General features: G+C 39.9%; 1 protein-coding gene across 1 annotated transcript in view; it reads right to left on the bottom strand.

Moving 5' to 3' along the window:
* tbl1xr1a (tbl1x receptor 1a) overlaps window positions 1–21,675 on the bottom strand; it is a 68,811-nt gene that overhangs the window by 32,877 nt on the left and 14,259 nt on the right. The window contains exon 2 of the mRNA XM_041791213.1: window positions 1,193–1,258. The gene's annotated coding sequence lies outside the window, so the exon portion shown is untranslated. The remainder of the gene's footprint in view (window positions 1–1,192; window positions 1,259–21,675) is intronic.

The following is a 21,675-nucleotide window of genomic DNA, read 5'->3' as shown; positions in this document are numbered from 1 at the left end:
CTTCAGAATCGTCAAAATGTGCTAGTCTTGTTATTTTGCATTGCTCCTGAGGTCAAGGCAGACATTTTACACTGTTGCAATGACACAAAGAGTCAGTGTGAAATTAAAGACAAAGTTAAGGGTGAAATGCTTCTGTAGGGCACAAACAAATTGGGTGTCTTGTTTGTCGTTAACTCTTGGCCTGAAGAGCTCTGGTTCAAAGTCAGCGTTTTTCTCAGTGCAGCGCTACAACAGAACAGCAGAGTAATCAGAGCTGCATGGCGTCCTCTACACGAAAACACACAAAACAACACTTCAGGATACAATCACACCAAAACAGAGCCCAATCTGTTTCTCTGACATAACTGTTCCTTTCGACTGACTAAGTTTACCCATCTGTTACACATTAATACCACAATAGAATATCATTTCCTGGAATTCATGCACAATGACTCGGTTTTTGTTTTCTGGTTTCTGACTGCTATGAAAATGAGAAACATGGAGGAGTGCTTTAAGCCTACTCATGCTAATAACACACTGGATGATATAACTGTAATACTGAGTAATGGTGTCGAGACTCAAATTAACAAGCCGGGCTGAAGGTTTGACAGTGGAAAAACAAATCCTTCCAATTTAACTGAGCAGACAGTAACACAGGGAGCTGCCAGAAATGGTGGCTGCGGGAGCATGGCTGTCACCGCACAGAGACTTAGCTCCACAGAACCAAATGAACAATGTCACTGAGTCAAACAGAAAGTCCCAACGCATCCAAGCGGAACAAACATGGCCATCACTATGGAGACTGAAGGCTTGTCAGGGTCCCATACTGCATTGTGAGTTGTGCACCACAGGGTCGAGTTCACAGGAAATTTGCTGGAATCTCAAAGAGTTCAAAACAGGAAGAGTGTACTGTTCCTCCAGTGGAAATCAAACAGCTCTAAGACTTTGACAGTTGGTGGTTAGCAGAGCAAAAGTCCTCTCTGAGACATACGTTTTCTTCACTAAAATAAAGACAAGGAGGGGAGATGCAATAGGCACTGTGGGAAATAAATAAGAAGTAGTGGCACCGTTAACTGGTCTGATTTGTTTTACCCTCAGTATGGTCCAAAATCAAAGTTGCCTTTCCTTTTAAGAGCTATGAACAGAACATTTTAATGCCTTAAGTTATGTATAAACATTTAACAGCACAACCAGGCTGTAGGTTTTCACTCACCACTGTAGTAAGTCTGTATGCACCACCGCTATGTTCAGTCAGGGCCTTGTACCATCAGCTCAGAACCTGCAACAAACAAGAGGAAGGAAACTCAGTCAGGGGCTTTTGAACAAGCTCAGATGAAAGAAACCCGAAGCATGTTGGTTATTAATTTCTGCAAGCACATGCTGGATGATTGTGAGCTACAATAGCACATTATCAGCAACAGAGTCCTATCACAAACGCATCTGTATTGTTGTCAGAGAGGACATTGAACAATGACATTGACGGTTTGTCCAGCAAAGCATGCCCCATGTTTCCCAGTCTAAAAATAAAGCAGACGTCACAAGTATGTCACAGAAGTTGCCCACAAATAATGATGGAAGAAAATTGTGAAAGCAAATGAAGATGCCTAAGTCAACCAGATCCTTGGTCAGAAAATGTTTTATTATGCCCCTGATGTCAGACTAGGGGCATGAGAAAGGACAAACCACGTTTCCATGAATTAAGCTTGTCAAAGATGATCTTCAGGACAACACGGATGTTCATGGTTGTATATGTACATAAGTTTGTTCTAACCCACTTCAGCATCTCTATGCATTTCTATGATTCTTTATGAGCCCCTGTTTTGTATGTTTTAAGTCCCTGTTATACAAAAAATCATCTTACAAATCTCTGATTTCAACATCCTGCATATGGCTAAGACAAAGTACAAACTTGCCAGTAGATTTGAATTCCTTGAGTTTCTCTTAAATACAGAACCAGGTGTTCAAAGATGTTCATCCACTGCAACTTTGTCAATTTAGTTAGATGGTTGACCCACTGGCTCAGCACAGCTTTAGAAACCTCACCATAGCTAAGTGTTAGCTGTCACTCTAAGACAAAGAGTCTTCTGCTGCCAAACAATTTAAGATTTATAAGTTGGTTAAACTGAATAGCATTTTGTATAGCTAGGGCCTGAAATCCTCTTAAAACTGTAATAAATCCTACCACCACTAGTAGCCACTCTAGCACCAGTTAATGGCCGCTGCCTTTGTGCCAGAGGTGTCCCCGCACTCTGTTGGATGTAGACATGAGAAGCTTAGCATTTAGCATGTCTGAGGAACAGCACAGTATGGCCGTGTGTTCAACTAGAAAATGGAAATAAAGTTGTATCTAGGTGTTTGAGGGTTATACTCATATATAACCACTCATCCAAAGTGCTGAGTAACCAAATTAAGCACAGTATCTGCAAAGAGGAACAAAGGCTGACAGAGCTAGCTGCTAATTTTAGCCACACTTCACCCAGCACAAGAGTCTCGCATCAAATGTGGCTTTTCCATTACATTGGCTTGGCTCTGTTTGGTTTGACTCGGCACGGTAGCCCAACATCGCAAGGGATTCGCTTTTCCACCACAACTAAGCTACCGTTTGAGGGTATATTCCAACAGGTAGACACATCTGTGAGGCATCTCCACAGATGCTGCAAATAATGCTGAGCTGGTGTGACATCCCTGCAACTTTACACTCGTCTGTTAAATATACTTTAAATAAGCATTTAGCCACATTTAGCTGAAATAGCCACCTGGGAACCACTGTTTGGAACATTTTGAGTACCTTTGCAGATACATAAAGATTTGGTAGAGATGCACCGCTTTTCAAAATCAGGGCCAATCCTGATAATATGTTCAAAATAACAATCTAACCAGTTGCCAATACCACTTTTTTCTATAAATGACTTCTTTTAATGTGAGACTCCTACTGTGCCATCATTTTTTACTTCATACTCCAATGAAAAAATCTCCAATTCAGAAGTTAGGTAAACTATATAACAGCATTAAATATGCTGTCACAACAGACAAATACCAGCTACTGATGAGGTCATGAAACATTATTTGCAGATAACTACTGTTTGTCATCAGGGATGATATAAGTCACTACTGATGTTAAAACAATGCAGCTGTGCATCTCTAAAAATCAAGACAGGCTTTAATTTTGCACATAATGATTGAAACACAAAAAAAAACAGTTGAAAAAAGACAATCCTTATCAAGAAGCTTGACAAATATAATGATGGCAATATATCATCATCCTTAATTGTGTGATGTAATTACAGAATCACTGGAGGCCAGATATCTGTTGTAATTAGGAAAAGGTGCTATAAACCAAATCCCTGCAAATTTGACTCGGAGTGTTAGTACTTCATGACTCCTCTCTGAATCACTTCTGACATGATAGAGGGTAATGTGAACAGAAGTAAATGCCAGAGGTTATAATGTTGTACAGCAGCAGTGGTGTATGCAACCAAATAATATTTTTTGAACAATTAAATATTAACATACAGTGCAGTGTGTGCTGACCAAAAAAGCTTCTTCTGGATGCATTTAGAGCAGATTTCATTGTAGACCACTTCCAAGGTACAGTTTGCAACAATGTGCTGTGTGCAACATCACACATCAAATCAAAATGTTCAGTAATCCCTGACTAAGTAGCGAGTGCAAGAACTCTGAATTACCATCATTTTTGGGCACTGGGATACCAAGTGGTGATCCTCACTGCATACTGAAGATGATCTAAAATCAGACAGTTCAGACCTCATACAGAGGTGGCCTTCATTCACACTGGTTTGGTGTTGTAGATGCTGTGCTTACGGCACGTGTTCAAGACCATCCCATCAGGTGATGAGTTCTGCATCATTTGTATTGCTAGTGGCTAAACTGCACGTAGCATGTAGGGATACCTAGCCATAGACTAAGAGTAGCAGTGCCTCTTTAAAAGCTTTTCTGCACCATAAACATGCTTTCAAGAAGATTTAATATTTAGCAGACAAACCTTGTGGATTGCAATGACAACTCAATGGAAGACAACAAGCTTCCTGCATGACTGGAAAGTCAAAGGTAAAAAAAGATCAAAGCCAAATACGCCACGGAAAGGTTGTGTAGGCTGCTATTTGCATAAAAGGAAGGAAAGTGAGTTCTAACCGCAGGTCAACACCGGAAATGTTAAAGTACAGTGTGGAGGCACACATTAAGTGCAGTCAGCTTGGTATCAGGATGCCCAAAACGGATGTTGATGTAAGATAATGACTTCAAAGTTTGCCAGAAATGATGGTAAAACCATGTGGCTCACACTCACAGAGTAGCACAAAAGACAAAACAGCTTAAGCAAATTCAAAGGCAGTATCATAAAACTATAACCTGTTCATGTTGGAACAATGCCCAATGAGAATTACTGCCTTTTTAAAACCAGACAGTTCAACTTTACCGCACTTCAATGCTGTGATAATTATTACAGCTGCAGATTGAGATTGCATCAGAGTGTTGCTGGATTGCATAATACTGTTAAGTGGCCTGAAATCACTGAACATTAAGATTCTTTTTCCAGGCTCTTTATCCTTACTCACTGCTTCCCTCCCTATTTTCTCTGACCTTGATTATTTCAGAGCCTCTTTTCTTTTACTCATTCTTTCCCCTTGATTTTCTGTTCCCCTCCTCCTGGCTCTGCTGTCTCCCTCTACAGAGGCTGCAGAGTGAAAGGAGCGATAATGTTACCACAAAGAAAGCAGGAGTAGTCGGGTGTGGCCAGAAAAACACTGAAATGTTGAAGGTTGCTGAGGGCTGGCTGGAGGACACAGATCTGCCATGGTAGGAATGAGGTTTGTAAAAGCAGCACAGGGAGGCCAAGATAACTATCGCTTTGATGGAAGACTAAATATGAAACACCAGTGATTTTTATCTCTGCTGTCATCAGTAACCATGTCAACCAGCAAAGATGTACACAAACACACTCAAGTGTATAAAGTTCAAAGGGAAATGGTGACATGCTGCGGTTTAGGAAGAATAAAGAGTACAACTTCAGAAAAAAAAAAAGTTTCAGCTCAACTTAATGGAAAGGCAACACATCTTCTCCTGGCACATGCAGAACTGTACTCTACCTGACTGAAATGAAATAAGTGGAACATCAGCCAGATTTCTTTTTAAAGCAAGCACGGCCCATTTAATCAATGCTGATGAAGGAGTTTCAAGGTTAGTACAAATTAGTTTCAGAGGTATTTTTTTCTCAAAATGCCAGCAACACAGTGGTTTATAATACAAAAAGGAGCAAAAATGTTTTCAGCTGTACACTTAAGGGATGTGTTTGATAAGCTGATCAACAGTAAAACAGTACTCTGAATGGTTATGGTAAAAATCAAACGATAACAAGGGGTGTCAAAATGTTCTATACTCTATTTGCATGGACTGAGTATTACCTATGGACCTCTTGTAATTTATGAATTACCTAGTTTTGTCAGAGTATGGTGCAGTGCATTCGCAGGGGATAAAGCAAAGTCCATAATTACTACAACTTCCATACATTTCTGAAGGAAAACATAAGGGTGCTGCATGGCTGCAGCAATAAAAATGTACAGTGAATTTTAATTTCTTAAGTTCATACAAAAAATACAATGTGCACATCACGTGTTGACATTTCCTGCATGTGTCGTATACATTCTGTTAACCGGAGTTTCCAGTAGATGTGTGCTTTAGTGTTTTTTTTCCCTTCTAGATACATTTTTTAAATATATTCAGCTGTCCATGACCAACAAACTAGTGAACAGTCTCCTCCTACTCTCCCATGTTGAGGTCATGTGAGTCATCTGTGCGCATCTGCAGCTGATCAGAGGAAGAGAGAGGAAGTCGAGCATTCCTCCTGCTAACGTATAAGAAAGGGAGACGTCTAATGTTGGATGTGCACCTCTCCTGTTACTTTTAAGTTTTTATACTGGTGATGCTGTGAATATTATTCTGCGCTCTATATATTTGGGATGGTTATGTAACTCTCCTCTGCAGACCAGCTTTGGCAGCCTAACCACTAGGGCTGAACAATTTGTGAAAATAATGTAATTGCAATCTTTTTCCACAATATTGCAACGGCGATTTAATATGCGATTATTTAGGTTCCTCATTTTACGTTTTGTTCAACAAACATAAGCAAGAAATATGTTTATATTATGACAAGCACAATATAAGTTAAACTAGAGACAATCAATTAAAAAATATCTTATTACGATTTTTGTATAGCCAATTTGATATCAATTGCTGTATTGAAGGGGATGATCATTTCTCATACTATTCTCATTTTGATGAAGAAAATAAATACATGAGTAAGAAAATAGGATGTTTTGTTTTAAAAAATACAAATAAAAAAGACACTTAAATGTTTGAATAATGTGTAAAGCATAAAAAAAGAAAAAGGACTGTATCAAACTAGTATTTTGACAATTTTCAGGTTAAAGAAATATTGCACTGGCTGTGATTTGAAAATTGCAGCATGCCAAATTGCGATTTAATCTAATTTGCAATCAATTGCCCAGCCCTACTAACCACTGAATGTTGAGCAACATTTCAAACTGTAAATTGTGTTATGCATGACATATACGGTTAAATAACACTGATGTCAGATCAAGCACTGGCAAAGTGAAGTTAAAAAAGCATAAGTGTTGTCTGTATGAAGAGAGCAGAGATGTGCATGCACACTTGGGCAGCAGAATTTAACCAAATACGTTAAGCAAATTAAATTACCTGAAAGTAGGGATGCACGATATTATCAGTCTGAATGGCATAAATTTTGATATCTGCAGATCAGACTGATAATATTTACATCTGATATTTTGCCTGTGTATTTCAGCATACATCAACGGTAAATTCTGTCCATATATACTGATAAATTAGTGGAGTTTTAGGCTGAACCAACAGACCTGTGTCAGTTGAGGTCTTTTTCTTTATTCATCCTCAGTCTTTGAACTTTGAAGTGTTCAAAAATCCAATATTGTGCATCCCTACCTGAAAGAGAAGCACTATTCATAACCTACATGTGTCAGAACTTTGTTAACAATCTCTTACGCAGCCTCTATCATTTTTTTTTTTCAATCAGAAGAAGAAGCAGAAAAAGAGCACAGACCATAAAAAATTAAAAAACCATCCTAAATTACAGAGATGCCACTTCACAGGGATAAATTTTGCCTGTGGATCCATGTGTTCAAAAAATGGTTGAAAGTTCGCCCTGAAATTTTATTCAGCAAACTACAGACATCTGTCAATTTGCACAGGATTAAAAACACAGACGTCTCATACAGTTATTACAAATTACCAGAAGTCCCTAGGTAATTCTTAGCCTGTGCAAACTGGGAACAAAGTTCAAAGATCTGGTTCTAAATGAGAAAATATAAGGAGTGTATAATATTATCTGCATGATATTGTGCTGGCAAATAACAGCTGATAACCCTATCAGGTCAGAGTAATGTGCTTAACCATGGCAAAACTGTACTAAACCAAACCAAACCACTTTATAGAAACAGGCCATATACTCATCCAGGCTTTAGATGGAGGCTTTTGAATTCCTCCCTGCTGCTGTTTCTCTGACTTTTTTAGGGCTGTAATCAACCAAAGAAAATCTTGGTCAACCAAAATTACACCCACACAGCGACCAATTGATTTTGTCATTAGGGAGCAATAAAAAAATCTGTGTAATTTGAGACAGGTTACTCATCACACCCTTCTGGCAGTCTGAATGATCTTTAAAAATTAACATAAGCTTAATGAAGCATTATTAATCATTATTATCCTCATTGTGTTGTACTAAATAACAGCTGACTCAGAGACCATCAGCATGCCTTTAACTGTATAATTTCCATGATCACAACACAATAACTCTTTAGCATCATAAAATATCCTGAGACAAGTGTTTTATTCATTATTAACAGAAGTACTTGTCTCTGTGTCATTTACATGCATATATTAGACAGCTTGAAGCGCTTCTTACTGAGGTGAAGGGGAAACGTTTACTGGTCAGGTCTGTCCGTCTGTAACAGACACTAACGCTGACGTGAACATTTCAATCTGACGATAAACTGACAGTATTGGCTATGTATTTACTGACTGGTGGTGAATTAAACAGCCCGCAGGAGTCCAGGCAGAGTAGAGGCACTCAGCAGCATCACTTCAGTACAAAAAGCCTGAATCTTTATGGCGGGTTTAAGATGTTTAAAAGCTATTTACAGCAAAACTGCTGACACAATCCGAAGATAACATGTTGTGCATTACTTTGTGCACCTCTATAGCTGCATTGCTCCTCTCTGTCTCCTGCTGTCTGTTAATCGGTTAGCTGCATGCGCCGCTGTTGCATTCACACACTGGGACCAACCAACAAGCAGGAATCTTGGTCAGATGAGAGCGTTTCAACCAACCATCTGACCAATCGAGTGCAAGATGTCAGCTCTAGTTTTTTTTTATGCCTGAAAATGTTATTACTTTCAGGGCACAAAAGTAGCTTAAGAGTTAGGAATGTTTTCATTTTTGCACTTTGAATGTCTGGTTTTGTTGTAAACAGTTCAAGATGTGGCCTTTTTGGTTGCACTTTGTAGCAGAAATCACTTCAAGCACCCAAAAGGGAGCTCTCTGCTGCTGCGGTCTAATAAGCTTTAAAATGAGAGGCTAAAGAGCAGCTCTAGTATACTTGTTATCACTGTTCCTCAAATGGTGCAGCAAGACACAATGGTGTGCTTTGAGGCAAGTCTTGGTGTGCCATAGGAGTCTGTGGAAATATATACACTTACACTACAACTACACAGCAACATAAGACACTGTTAATGTTTTAAAGAGGCTACTCTGTATGGACATGGATATGGTGTACCTTAAGACTCTGACTTGGGGGGGAAAAAAGGTTGCAAACCACTGCTTTACATTATAGATTTGGCCTGTATGATAATATATCAGTTTTATCGATTAATTAAGGGCTTTTATTGTGAAAGCCCCCAATGGGAAATAAGGTGGTCATTTGCAGCTCAGCATTACAGAATTGAAACCTAAAGCTAAAGGAGCAGTAACACAGCATTTAACATACAGAAATTAAAAAAAAAATATATAAAATAAATTTCATGTTATGCTCGGACATGAATTCTGTATACCATCAGAGGTTTCTGCAAATAATTGAAAACTTTCTGTATTCAAAGAAGGGGGAGCAGTGACTTGCCTTTTGTTTGTTAGAAGTCCAAAGTGTAGGAGGCAGTCAGAACTGAAAGTCCGAGGCACTCTGATACAATAAAAATCCTTTATTCAAACAGGGATGTCAACGCGTTTCGACTTCAGATAGTCTTCATCAGGACATCAAACATTCTGTGTTGATGTAAACTCTCTTTGCAGTAAAAAGGAGCATTTTTGAGACCAAATTACAGCTTGCTCTTACCCGAGAGAAAAATTCAGTTGGTATTTGTTACATTTAATTCATAAAATAAAATAAAAACATGTGTTTCCTTTTGTGGTCATTTGTGTGTTTTTTAAACAAGGATAAGAAAAAATTGTTTAGAATCGTAAATCAAATTTTTTTTAAGAAAATCGGGGATTCGATTTTTAGGCCATATTACCCAGGCTTATTATAGATCAATGCAAATAGACTAAAAAATGTCTCTATATCCTAGATAGTGATCCTGGAGATCAGCAAGAGACGACTCTATCTTTACCTTACAAAAAGATTGCAAATTTGCAAAAATTGCACATCTTATCTTGTGCATGCATAATCATAGATTTCACATCCACTCACATGGTGAAATATGTAACTTGATGTTACATAGCTCTCAGCTGAAGCTTCATTATAAAACACAGTACAGCACAACTGTCCTATTACATTAACATCTAGTTTTTATGCAGTATAAACAACATCCTTCACAGCATCCACCGGTTAAAGTCATGGTGGACATTCATGTTTTTTATTTGCATGATGACCCAAAATCAAAAAAAAGCCACAGGGTGAGGCAATGCAGTCCCTACACAATGGAATGATGGCACAGGAAGGTGGGGACAACAATCTGGCTCAATCTTACCCACAATAAAGGATAAATGTGCACGGATTTGCTTTTATCTTCCCATACTTCATTCACAAATACACACTGTGTTTCAAGGCCACTGATGATATAGGCATTCCAGCTCAGGAACACTGAATAGAAACCCAAAAGACTGAGCAAACCAGCTCCAGGTGTTTTCCTGGTTCAACAAAAACAGCCCAGTGCAGCTGCATTGTTGAAGGTTTGATTCCAGCCTAAATAGTTTCACCAGAGAACTGAAGGAGAGCAAAGCAGATAACATTTGTCCTGTGAGCGCACAGAGAACAGACTGTACTGGAAAATCCAAAATAAAGCTGGGCAACAGACCATCCCTGTCAGGCCCATCTTATGACGCATTCGTTCTATTAGATCTCGGGTCACAAGTGTAACACCACAACTTCCAAATTACAACACACAACCTTGTAAATCCTAACCAGACCGCATCATAAACATGGTTCATATCACCATAATTAACAACCTATAACGACAGCGGCCTTCTTTTAATACCAGCTGGTACAAAGCCATTCCAAACAAGTGAATGCAAAGCCAAGATATACCAGATTTTACAGATAAACACCTCAATTTATGAGCAGCACTAAGCTCCAGCTTTCCCTGATATTAAAGCAAATCAATACTTCAGAGCACTACAAAGACCCCATGACATTTAGCTTGGCTTCAATCACCCAGGCTTCATTCTTTCTCATGGGAAACACAAGGAACATCTCATCTAATGGGATAGGGGTTTGCCTACCAGTAGACAATAAAACTCAAGTTAGAGCGAGCTTGTTAGGGGTGAGATAATCAAGGCAACATTTAAGGCCTTAGCTCTAAGAAATGATTTATTCTGGTAAGTTTATAATGTGTTAGATATACTGAAGTATAAGGCACGGCGCATGGTTGGAGCCACGCAGCGAAACATTTTTAACATAGTCTGAAAAAGTGAAAATTCCTGTCTAATTCCTAGGTTGGTTAAGTTGATTATACAGTTTGCTGGTCAGCTCAACTTTTAGCTCATCCTTTCAATCAGAGTAGCTGCCAATGCTATAATGTTCTCAAGGCTTGGGCACAGAACATTTCTAATCCCTCACCCCTTTCCTCACCAACAGGCCGGACATCCGCCGCCTCCGTAATCCAGCAAACTGGGCTAGCTACTGACTGGCACACGCTCGGCTAGGGCTGGGAAATTAATCACAAAATAGATTAAATCACAATATGGCCTGCTGCCATTTACAAACTGCAGAATTTGCAGTATTTCTTTAATTTGAAATTCCTCAAAACACCAGTTTGATATATTTCTTTTATTGCAGCAGAGATTTTATGCACATTATGCAAACATCAATTGTCAGAACAGCAGCGCATTTAAATATGACGTACTTCTCACTAATCCCCGCTTGCATGAATGCTGGTGCACCATGCTGCTTCTGGCAAAGCTGAACCTCCTCCACCCTAGCCGCGTCCTTCATAGCTTAAAGCTTGTTTCACTCTCATAGTCATGCTAATATGGATTAAGTGCTTCTGAAATAATTTTATTGTTTTCAATACACATTGTCATAAATTGATCTATTTGTCTATATTTCTAGCTATGCATACCCAGAAGGTCAAAGCATGCTGCTTGACTAACCAAGGGAGCATCTTTTAAGCAGATTCCTCTCTGCCAAGTAAAACTGCATATCCATTGTGCAATAAAAATGTATGACGAGCATGTTCCTGACTGAATGTAGGTTATAATATTGAATGATTTATTGCTTGAATTTGTTGAAAAATACACAAGATAAGGAACCTAAAAATAATTGCATATTAAACTGCAATTAAAATGTTGGGGAGAAAATTGCAATTAGATTAATTTTGAAAATCGTTCAGCCCTACACTCAGCAGCTATGTGCTCTTTGGCTGCAAGCTTCCTCAAACTTTGCAGGCTTGTTTGTGTATGCATGCAAAAGGCATGCAAAAGATGGAGAAAAATTCAGTTTGATTCCATTAATTCCTTTTTGAGTGTAATTGCAACGCACAAGAGATGTGGTGCAACGCGACACTGTTTGTACTGCAATGTCCTATTTTTATTTTCATGTCTGTTACACACGTGGACAAGGAACTAGGAAAAGAGCTACTATTTAGTTTGCTTTTCTAAATAATTTGCAGTGTAAATCCTTGGAACAAGCATCAGCTGATAGCCTAAGTCCAGGGGGTTAGCAAATGTTTCCATGGCTGCAGTATGCTCTATGATGACACGCTAATTGTGGGTAGTGCAGCAATTTTTCCAAAGATTACAAATAACTGCCTGTGTTCACAGCTGAAGCTTTAAAGGTCACATATTTTACCCTTTTACCAACAAGTTTATATTGGTCTCAGAGGTCCCCAAAACATGCCTGTGAAGTTTGTTGCTGAAAAAAACACTCCAGTATTTGATTTTATAATGTCTAAACCCCCCTGTTTCAGCCCTGCTCAGAACAAGCTGTTTCTACGTCCGTGGCTTTCAATGTTAATGAGCTGCCTGACTCCGCCCCTGACTCTGCCCCTCTATGGAAATGTATGTGGCTTTAGGGTGTGGCTCTCCTGATCCTCCTATCAGCTGGCAGCTGAGATCAGGAGAGGAGGGCGGAACTTTCTTCCAAGCGGGGAGGGCCAACTGAATCTGGGGACGGGGCCAACTCCCCACATGACATCACGAGGGGAAGTCTGAGAGCGGCTTGTTTCAGCACACATTTTCTGAAAAGTGGAGATGGAGAGTGGGGGAGGGAATGGACTTTTCTGATTCTTGGGGGGATTGTGGACAGGCCAGGGGCACAGATTGTTTTTTTAGAAAAGCCTGAAAAAGTGTATTTTGCATAATATGTCGTCTTTAAGCGCTGGAGGCTACCGCAACCTCCAATCCCTGCTGGCTATTACTGTTGCTAGGTTACAGAGGTGGACCTCTGCTTTCCTCTGAAGAACCTGAAACATCGTTTTAACTCTGTGTGCTTCTTATTTCCTTTTTTATAAGGATTTGTCATCGAGAAAACATAAAACCAATGTTAAAGAATGACTCAAGCACACTGTCGGACCACTAGAAACCACAAAAATAAACATGGCTGACAATCAATATCCTCAGCTCGCTTTCCCTTCACCACAGTTTGTCCTGGCATGTGTTAAAGCTGCAGCAAAAATAATAAAACAAGTAAAAAAACATAAAGCAAATTCTAGTTGGACTGAAGGCACAGTTGTGTTTATTTTTATGTCATTGGTCGTGGGTATTCCAGCAAAGGCATTAAGACCTAGAATCTCAGAAGGTAAAATAATCATGTTAACACTACACACTTGAGGATTATTCAGACAAATGCTTGTTTGTGGCGAGCCTTCCCTTGGTGTACACCTCCACGATCGGTGGGGGAGGCAAATCTGGCCTTAAACCAGGCTTAAAATAGCGTAGTCTGTGGCCAGCCTTGAGCTTGGTATTCACTGTTTGATTTTGGGCTGTCCCAAACAAAAGATGACCAATCGTGGCGATGTCCTCAGTCGTGGCTTTAAAACGGTAGTCCTACATCGCACTGAGACAGGTTGACGGAAGGCCGTTGTCATGGTCTTGCGGCCAAATATAGCCTGGGGCAAAATTCTGAGTGTCCTAAATTTAAGATGATCAACTCACAGTGTGACGCCGCTTCAGCCTATGTTGACGAACAAACCAAATGTAATGCAGGGAGAAAAACAGTCATTACTAGAATGGAGACAATGCCAAACACAGAAGTTTGTGGGATTCCGGGGAGGGCCATGATCTGAATGTTACAATTACAACCGCTTTGCTGGTGCTCTGCCTCATCATCTACCACAGCACTGGCGGCGTAGATGGGCGACATACACTGATGATGTTTATTTCTTGCATATCGGAGTAAATCGCAGCCTATAATTCAGCGGTGATTAGTGAAAGTTGTCCTCGTACAGTCTGCACACATCAAACTTGATGTTGCACAGTGTAACCTACTGAAAATGAACGCAGTCAGCACTGAAAGTGCTGGCTGTGGAATCAGGCCATTAATCACACATTCCTTAAGCAAAGTTATTATCATATGAATATATTAGGGGTGTAAAGGTACCTGTATTCTGACTATCGATTCAGTACGGGCCTCTCTGTACAGTTCCCCCACAGACAGGAAAATAAAAGCACAACCCACAACATCCTGGCAACCCCACAACTACAGGAAACAATAACAACAGCCTGAATATTCCCAGATAATAGTCTCCTGTTAAGGAACACTTTGTTTCCCAGTGACATACAACAGTGGACAAAGACAAGGACGAGACAAAAGTACTGCCCACATTAGTCAATGGATGCATCGCTGACAGAACGTCCATTATTCTGAAAGCAGAGCAGATCCACAGCCATTTAAACTATTGAGAACCCCCCCCCCAATTTAAAATTTACTGAGCCAAATTAAAGAAATTCTAACCCTCCACCTTTCAAAGAAAGGTCTCACCAGGACTTTATGGACTTTCCATGATTTAAGGTCTCGTCATTATAACTCTGGTGCTCTGCTTGAACTGTGACTGCAAAACCAAGGTACTGACTAAACCTGATTTTTCCATATCATTACACCCCTAGAATATATGGTATGTTTCCTATGGGAGCATCTTCTATTGTTTCTAATTCAGTTAGCCTATGATGATCAAATCAGATTAGCCAGCATGGGATTTATGAATCAGTTTAACAAATTACCCATTGTTTTTATAAACACGGGCTTAAAATCCCAGTCTGTAAAGCTTTTTTAAACTGTAATGAACCTCCTGCCACGAGAGGCCGCTGTAGCTTCAGTTAATGGCTGCTGCCTTCCTGTCTGGCACTACACGGATGTAAAAATGAAAGCTCAGCGGTGGCTTAGCGGTTAGCTTGTAGTAGGAACAGGGCAGTATGACAGGTTTTTCAAGCAGTAAATGAAAATAAAGTGGTATGTTGGCTGTCGAGGGTTGAACTCATGTGTAACTTCCACCCGAAGTCAAAAGAGGCCACATATCAAAGCATGATATCAATCTAAAAAGAGGAACGAAGGCTGGCAATGCTAGCTTGTAATGTTAGTCACGCTGTAGAGAGTATATTGGACTAATGTCAAAACCGCTGACACTATGACCCTGTGAGGAATTTGACTGTTTTCTAAGGATTTTCTCCTCTTTAGACTAGTTGGTTAAGTGACATTTAAATAAGCGTTTAGCCAAATACAGAAATAGACGCTTAGAAACATCTTTCATATCAATATTTCAAACAAGATGTCATGTAAGACATTATTATATAGATACAGTTCAAATAACACTAGAGGCTTCTTTAGTGCACCTGTCGTCTCGTCTTCTTCTTTTGTCACTGTAGTCCCTCCTAACCCCGCCGCAGCTCTCTCACTGAACAAAATTAAAACTTAAAAACACACACACCCCTCCCCCCTTCATTCACAACAATACCTGCATGCAGTGAGAGAGACAGCATGGATGCAAAGAAAGGTTTTTTTATTGTTTTCTGCTATTTTTGCTTAAAAAAAAAAAAAAAAAAAAAAAAAAACAGATCGTTAAACCAAATGGGAATAGGTGTACTTTAACAATACCCATACCCATGCACTTTGACATGAGTCACCATCAAAAGCATACTGAAGAAAGCAAAGCATTTCCATTTTCACTCAAAGCCCTGATGCCATTCTGTTTGCACAGAGGAAATATTCAGAGCAGAAAATGAATATGTAATGGATGCAGTACTGAAATGCAAAGCCGTGTGCACTAAGGACACCGTGTTAGTGCACAGTTTTCATTCAGAGCAGTTAAGTACCACACCAAGGACTATCACCACACAGCACACATCTGCCTTTGTCTCCTTTAGATGTGTTTGGTGGGTTAGTTTCTTTATTTCCCTTTGACTGCATGCTGCAGCAGCCATCAGCACAGTTTGCATAACTGTGTATGCAAATCAACCTATTAACCAGACCAAAATATTCCTGATACTAAACCAGCTAACAGCTAACCTTTGACACCTCTAATGGGAGTACACTCATTAAGGCAGAAAAGCAGCAGATAAAGAAAAGGAAAACACCTTCACCAGGAGCAGAGGTAGCAGGCGTGCTAAGATAACAGCAGGTAGGTTGACATATCTACAGCTATCAGTGGACACACTTCCACTGCGGAGGCAGAGTCATTAATATGAATACAGGATGCCTTTTAGAGACACAGGCCACCCAGGGCAACGATGTGACATCAGCTTTGACAAGGCTGCTGTTTAAATACATCTGCTATTCTTCCGCCTACTATTTCTACAAATATACAGGAGAAATTTGACTCTGTCACATTCCTTTTGTCTGGATTCAACAAAGAAATAAGACTAAGTACTGATGGGAACAGAATCTTAGCAAGCACATTTTTATTTAGTTCTTGGAAAGCTTTTTAATCGCAAAATTGAAAATAAACTCCCTTGCAATATGATTTACCCATATTACACTTCCAAAGGTGAACTGCAGCCTCATTCTCAGATTTCAATCTCATACTAAATCACTTTTAGAGGCAAAATCAACCATGTTTGACAAAAACAACACAGCAAAGGGCCACTCCACCAGTTTATCAGTTCACCAAACAATTATCTGCACCCACAGTGCATCTGCAGCGTGGCGTTCCTGTGTTGGCAGGTCAACCCTGTCCTGGAAGCTGAGGAATGCACTGTCCTTTCTTTCAGGCAACAGAGGGACGGACACCAGCTGTACTGGGGCGTTTCCACCAGTCAGGAGGGAAAAAAGTGGAACGTAATTCTGTGATTTAATCAGAAACACCAGCATCAAGACACTCATCATCCGTTCGAAAAGGATTACATTTTTGATGAAAAGGTTGTGAGGATTAAGCCCTCAGTATCAAAAATATATGGACACAAGGCCTGCATGTTATGAGAAAAATATCTGATGTGCAATAACAACATTGTTCAGTACTGCAATGACAATAAATAGACAAGTGTGTCTGAAGAGGGCTCTATAGATGTAAAGTGAAATATTCCGACGCTTTCTCGTAGGGACGCACAATATTAGATTTTTGCCAATATCCAATATGCCAATATTTACAGATTTGTTTTAGCCGATACCAGCATCGATGCTGATATTGAAATATGCTTTTCGGACAAGAAATTTCAGTCCTTTGGGCACACTTTAAGGTTTGAGAATGACCAAGGAAACAAACTTTAGTCTTTAAAAACACTTCAAAGTTTCAAGAATGAGGATAAATAAAGAAAAAGACCTCAATCAACAAAGAGCTGTTGGTTTAGCCTAAAACTCCACTAATTTATTAGTATATATGGACAAAACTTACAGTAAATATATGCTGAAATACACAGGCAAAATATCAGATCTAAATATCGGCAGGAATTTTAATATCTGCCGATATCGATGTTAGACCGATAATATTGTGCATCCCTACTAGGGGTGGGAATTGATAAGATTTTATCGATATCGATACCGTTATGGATTCTTCTTATCAATTCGATTCTTTATCGATTCCTTTATCAATTCCTTCCAGTAAATTTTCTTTTTGGATTGCTAAAAATGTTAAGCATCAAGTGTTTGGGAGAACATGCTAAAATAGACAAAAAAATCTCTTTTTTGCTGGATATGTCTCGGTTAAGACAAACTGCTCTCTGGAGCTTTAATCTGTGAACTTGAATTAGAATACAATTTTACTGCACATTTTCTTTAAAGGACAAAACCTTAAAATCAATATGAAACTAGTCTCTGGAGTCCCCCCGCCCCGGAATAACCCTTATCATGACCCCTGGAAATATTAATAGCATGAGTGAACCCGTTGAACTAAACCATTTGGTGAGACATGACTTCATAGCTAAACCATGACCCACATAAAAGTGAGGATGCCACAAAAGATAGAAGACATTGAGATAACTATCACAGGACCCAACAATAACTTGCTTGCATAATTTTTGGTTCCATATCTAGGTGAATGTTAGGTAACTGTCTTTGTGTACAACAGGAGAGTCATAGAACAGGGAGACAGGAGCATGTCTGCCGTCACTATGGTGGATGAAGATACGCCCTATTTCAAACTTTTTCCTGTTGATCATGCAAACAAGTCAGCACAATTCCCAACAAGAGTCAAACAATGAATACAAGGACACATTTTACAGCTCCATGCATTTCTTAAATATTCAACACTTTGCATTTAGCACAAATGCAGTAAACATTATTCCTATAGCTTAAGGTGATATCAAAAGGCAGATGACAACGCAACTTCTGCTCTGGTTATCAGGGCAAGTGTATGGAGCATTCAAAATGGCAGATACCAGGAAAAGCAGTTCATCACATGCATTAACTGAGATGGGATCATCTTAAATTGCAACACAAAGCTAATTCCAAACACTGACACAAATAAGGAGACTGTGTAGCTCTTACTAATCTCACAGTAATTTTGGTTTACAAGCATACTAAATGCGAATGTTTGCTGGCCTTACCTCAGTTTTAACTGAACCCATCAATGCATTTTCTCCTGTACAGAGAACAAAATTCCTGCTCTGAGAAACTGAAAAGAAATGTCCTGTAACTCAGCACTGTATTATATCGTGGCAGCTAAAATTAGACTACAATTTCTTTTATATTCTGAGTCAAAGGGCCAAAAATGTGTGGGTCCAAAATTTTAAGACACGTTCACACAATCCAAAACACAATAGCTTTGTTTTATTATCTGTGATGCAATCCAAAGGCAGTTTGTGTGCGGCAGGTGTTACAAGTAGAGATATACATCCAACCACACATTACCTCAACACAGACATGTTGGGTTCAGTGTAGCCAATAAAATCATAATGCAGTAAATATTGGCTCCAAGGTGTTGATGAGCTAAAGATTAGAAGCGAATGCTTTGCTACAATTGCCAGCTGAGAATAACAGCTACTATCTCCTTTACTCTAAGAAGGTCGATGTGTTTAATAAAGTTCAAAACAAAACTACTGCATTCAAACAATTAGTTGGACTGTTTCATCTGAAACTTGGAGGCTTTAAAGCATTCTATTTGATCTTAAACAGACAAAGACTCATGCTAGTTATGAAGAAAGCAAAGATTTAGTCTTTGATATTCACAGCATGTGTGAAAGGAAAAAAGAAAAGCAAAAATGTTCTACAACAAGGGATGGAAATCAATACAAACAGCTATAAACCTTCTCTTGTGAAGAATGTGGGGTACCAAATAAGATCATTGATTTTGACTGATGATGCACCGATTCATCGGAAGAACATCAGCATCAGCCGATGGTGTCCTTGTGAACTCTAATAAGTCCATCAGCAACATGACTAGGTTTGTACCTAGTATACAGCAGATCGACTGTTTCATGTCCATTGCATGAATACACTTTACACTCATCCGGGAAAGCTCCCATAGAAAGCATTTGGGAAGGGCAAGATTTGTTTTTAAATTCTCAAAAGGTAATTGGAGGAACATTCTGTCCGTCACATTCATGACTGGCCAATCAGAGCAACAAATGACATGCGAAAGCACTACTCTTGTGCTGACAGGCTACCGTGGCTGTAGATTGTTAATGGTGGAGCTTCGCAATTAATAAAAGTGGGGGGACATGCAAAAGCATCATCTCTCACAAGACAAGCTTTCGGTGTGGCTCTTTGCTTTTGTTTTAAAAAAGAAATGTGGTCCAGTTCTGATTAAACTGCCATGTCCCTACAGCAACATCCGAGCTAACATCTATCATGGCAGCCGCTACTGGCTACACTGGCAAACCCCACCCATAACGATCGCAAACCCATGCCGAAGCAGACCGGGGGCAGTCATGGAAAGCTTTCAGTTTTGCTCTCTGCCCTTGTTTTCACAAAGAGATACTATCCAGTTCTGACTAAAGTGCAGCTGTGGCTAAGTCCGAGCTAATCACTGCACTAGCAAGCATTGTATACAACCACTCACAACAAATAACCCTTCCCCAGTAACTCTCACAAACTCATGCCGCAGCAGGTGGACAAAAGAGCGAAAACATCTTTAACATCATGGAAAGCTTTAAAGAGTTGTTTTTATTCTTTATTTCATACAGAAACATGGTCCAGTTCTAGTAAAACTGACGCCATGCTAAAGCTCTATCTGAGGTGATCACCGCACCGGAGGCAGCCATTGCCGAAAGTATTGTCACTCACTCAGTCAGTCAGTCACATACAATCCCATGCGTAGGGCTGACCTCAGCGGTCAGCCAAAAAAATGTAACTTGGGCTGATGACAGTTGCTGACATATGTCAAACCTGGACAACAGATAAATCTAAAGAACTCACTGTTGTAAGAGAAATGCTAAAATATGACAAAAGCAGTAAGAGACAGCAGTCTGGCAAGTTTTTGCTGAGTGCACCCTCTAGCTGGCTGTCCAGATCAGCCAAGTTCGCAGTGTGCAGCGTCTTTAATGTGGTTGCAATTGGCCAAAAAATAGTGGGACACTTTAGCCATCCTCCCCTCGCCTGCTCACATAGGTTTAGCCAGGAATAAAGCCAAAGTCTCCTGTGGCACTACTTTTCCCACTGAGCCAACACTGACAGTAAATCTGCTGACTTATCAAGCCTGATTGTTAAAAAAAGGTGTTATAAAACAGTGCCATACAAGCAAACAAACCATTCATGACCTCACCAAGCACCTCAGGACAGACACCCAGGGCTCTCCAAGTATATTATGCTGCAGTTACACTGGACTTAATAAAACCCTATGGACCAGCACCAGCGGATGATATGGGCACCTCAAATCCCTGAGCACTGGCTCTCTTCTCACATGTAAGATCATTTTGCATTCCATTTGAAAGTCAAGGTCCCATCTGGAGGAAGATCAGAGAGGCACAAAATCCAAGTTACTTGAAGTCTAGTGTAAAGTTTCCACAGTCAGTGATGGTGCCATGTCATCTGCTGCTGTAGGTCCACTGTGCTTTATCAAGTCCAGAGTGCTTTATCAAGTCACCTACCAGGAGATTTTAGAGCACTTCATGCTTCCGTCAGCTTACACGCTTTATGGACATGCTGACTTCCTTTTCCATCAGGACTTGGCTCCTGCCCACACTGCCAGAACTACTATAGTAGCCGATTTGCTGACCGTGGCATTTCTGTGATTCATTGGCCGGAAAACTTGCCTGACCTCTATGGAGTAGTGTCAAGAGGAAGATTAAAAAAAAAACACCAAATCCAACAATGCAGACGAGCTAAAAGCAACTGAAGCAACCCAAGCCCCCCCCCCCCCAAAAAAAAACTCAGCAGTGCCACAGACTGACTAGCCACTGTGCCACATTGCAGTGATGCAGTAGCTGTGCAAAAGAAGCCCTGACCGAGTTTTGAGTGGATAAATGAACACACTTTCCAGGAGGTCAAGTTTAGAAAATGGGGATAAAGATGTAGAGAGGCTCTGTCAGATTATACTCACACATAACTGAAGTCATGCATAATGATATCAAGCTCAGGAATGTGGACATTAGCCTGCAAAGAGGATCGAAGGCCGGTGCTGCTAACACTGCTAACATTAGCCACATTCAGCAAACCAACTTTGCACCGTCCCAGTGTGGCATTTTGATTGCAGTTACAAGTTGGTTTAAAGAATGTCATTACTGTACTTCAGACAAATCAGCTAAACACAATTATATGTTTTGATTAATTGGATAGTAAATTATGCACCTATGAGCATCACTTAAACTTCTTCTTTCTAGTCCATTGAGTATCCA

The sequence above is a fragment of the Cheilinus undulatus genome, linkage group 7 (genome assembly GCF_018320785.1).
Source record: "Cheilinus undulatus linkage group 7, ASM1832078v1, whole genome shotgun sequence".
Classification (NCBI taxonomy): domain Eukaryota; kingdom Metazoa; phylum Chordata; class Actinopteri; order Labriformes; family Labridae; genus Cheilinus; species Cheilinus undulatus.
Note: the sequence above shows the minus strand (reverse complement) of the source record. Positions and strands in the feature narration are given on the sequence as shown.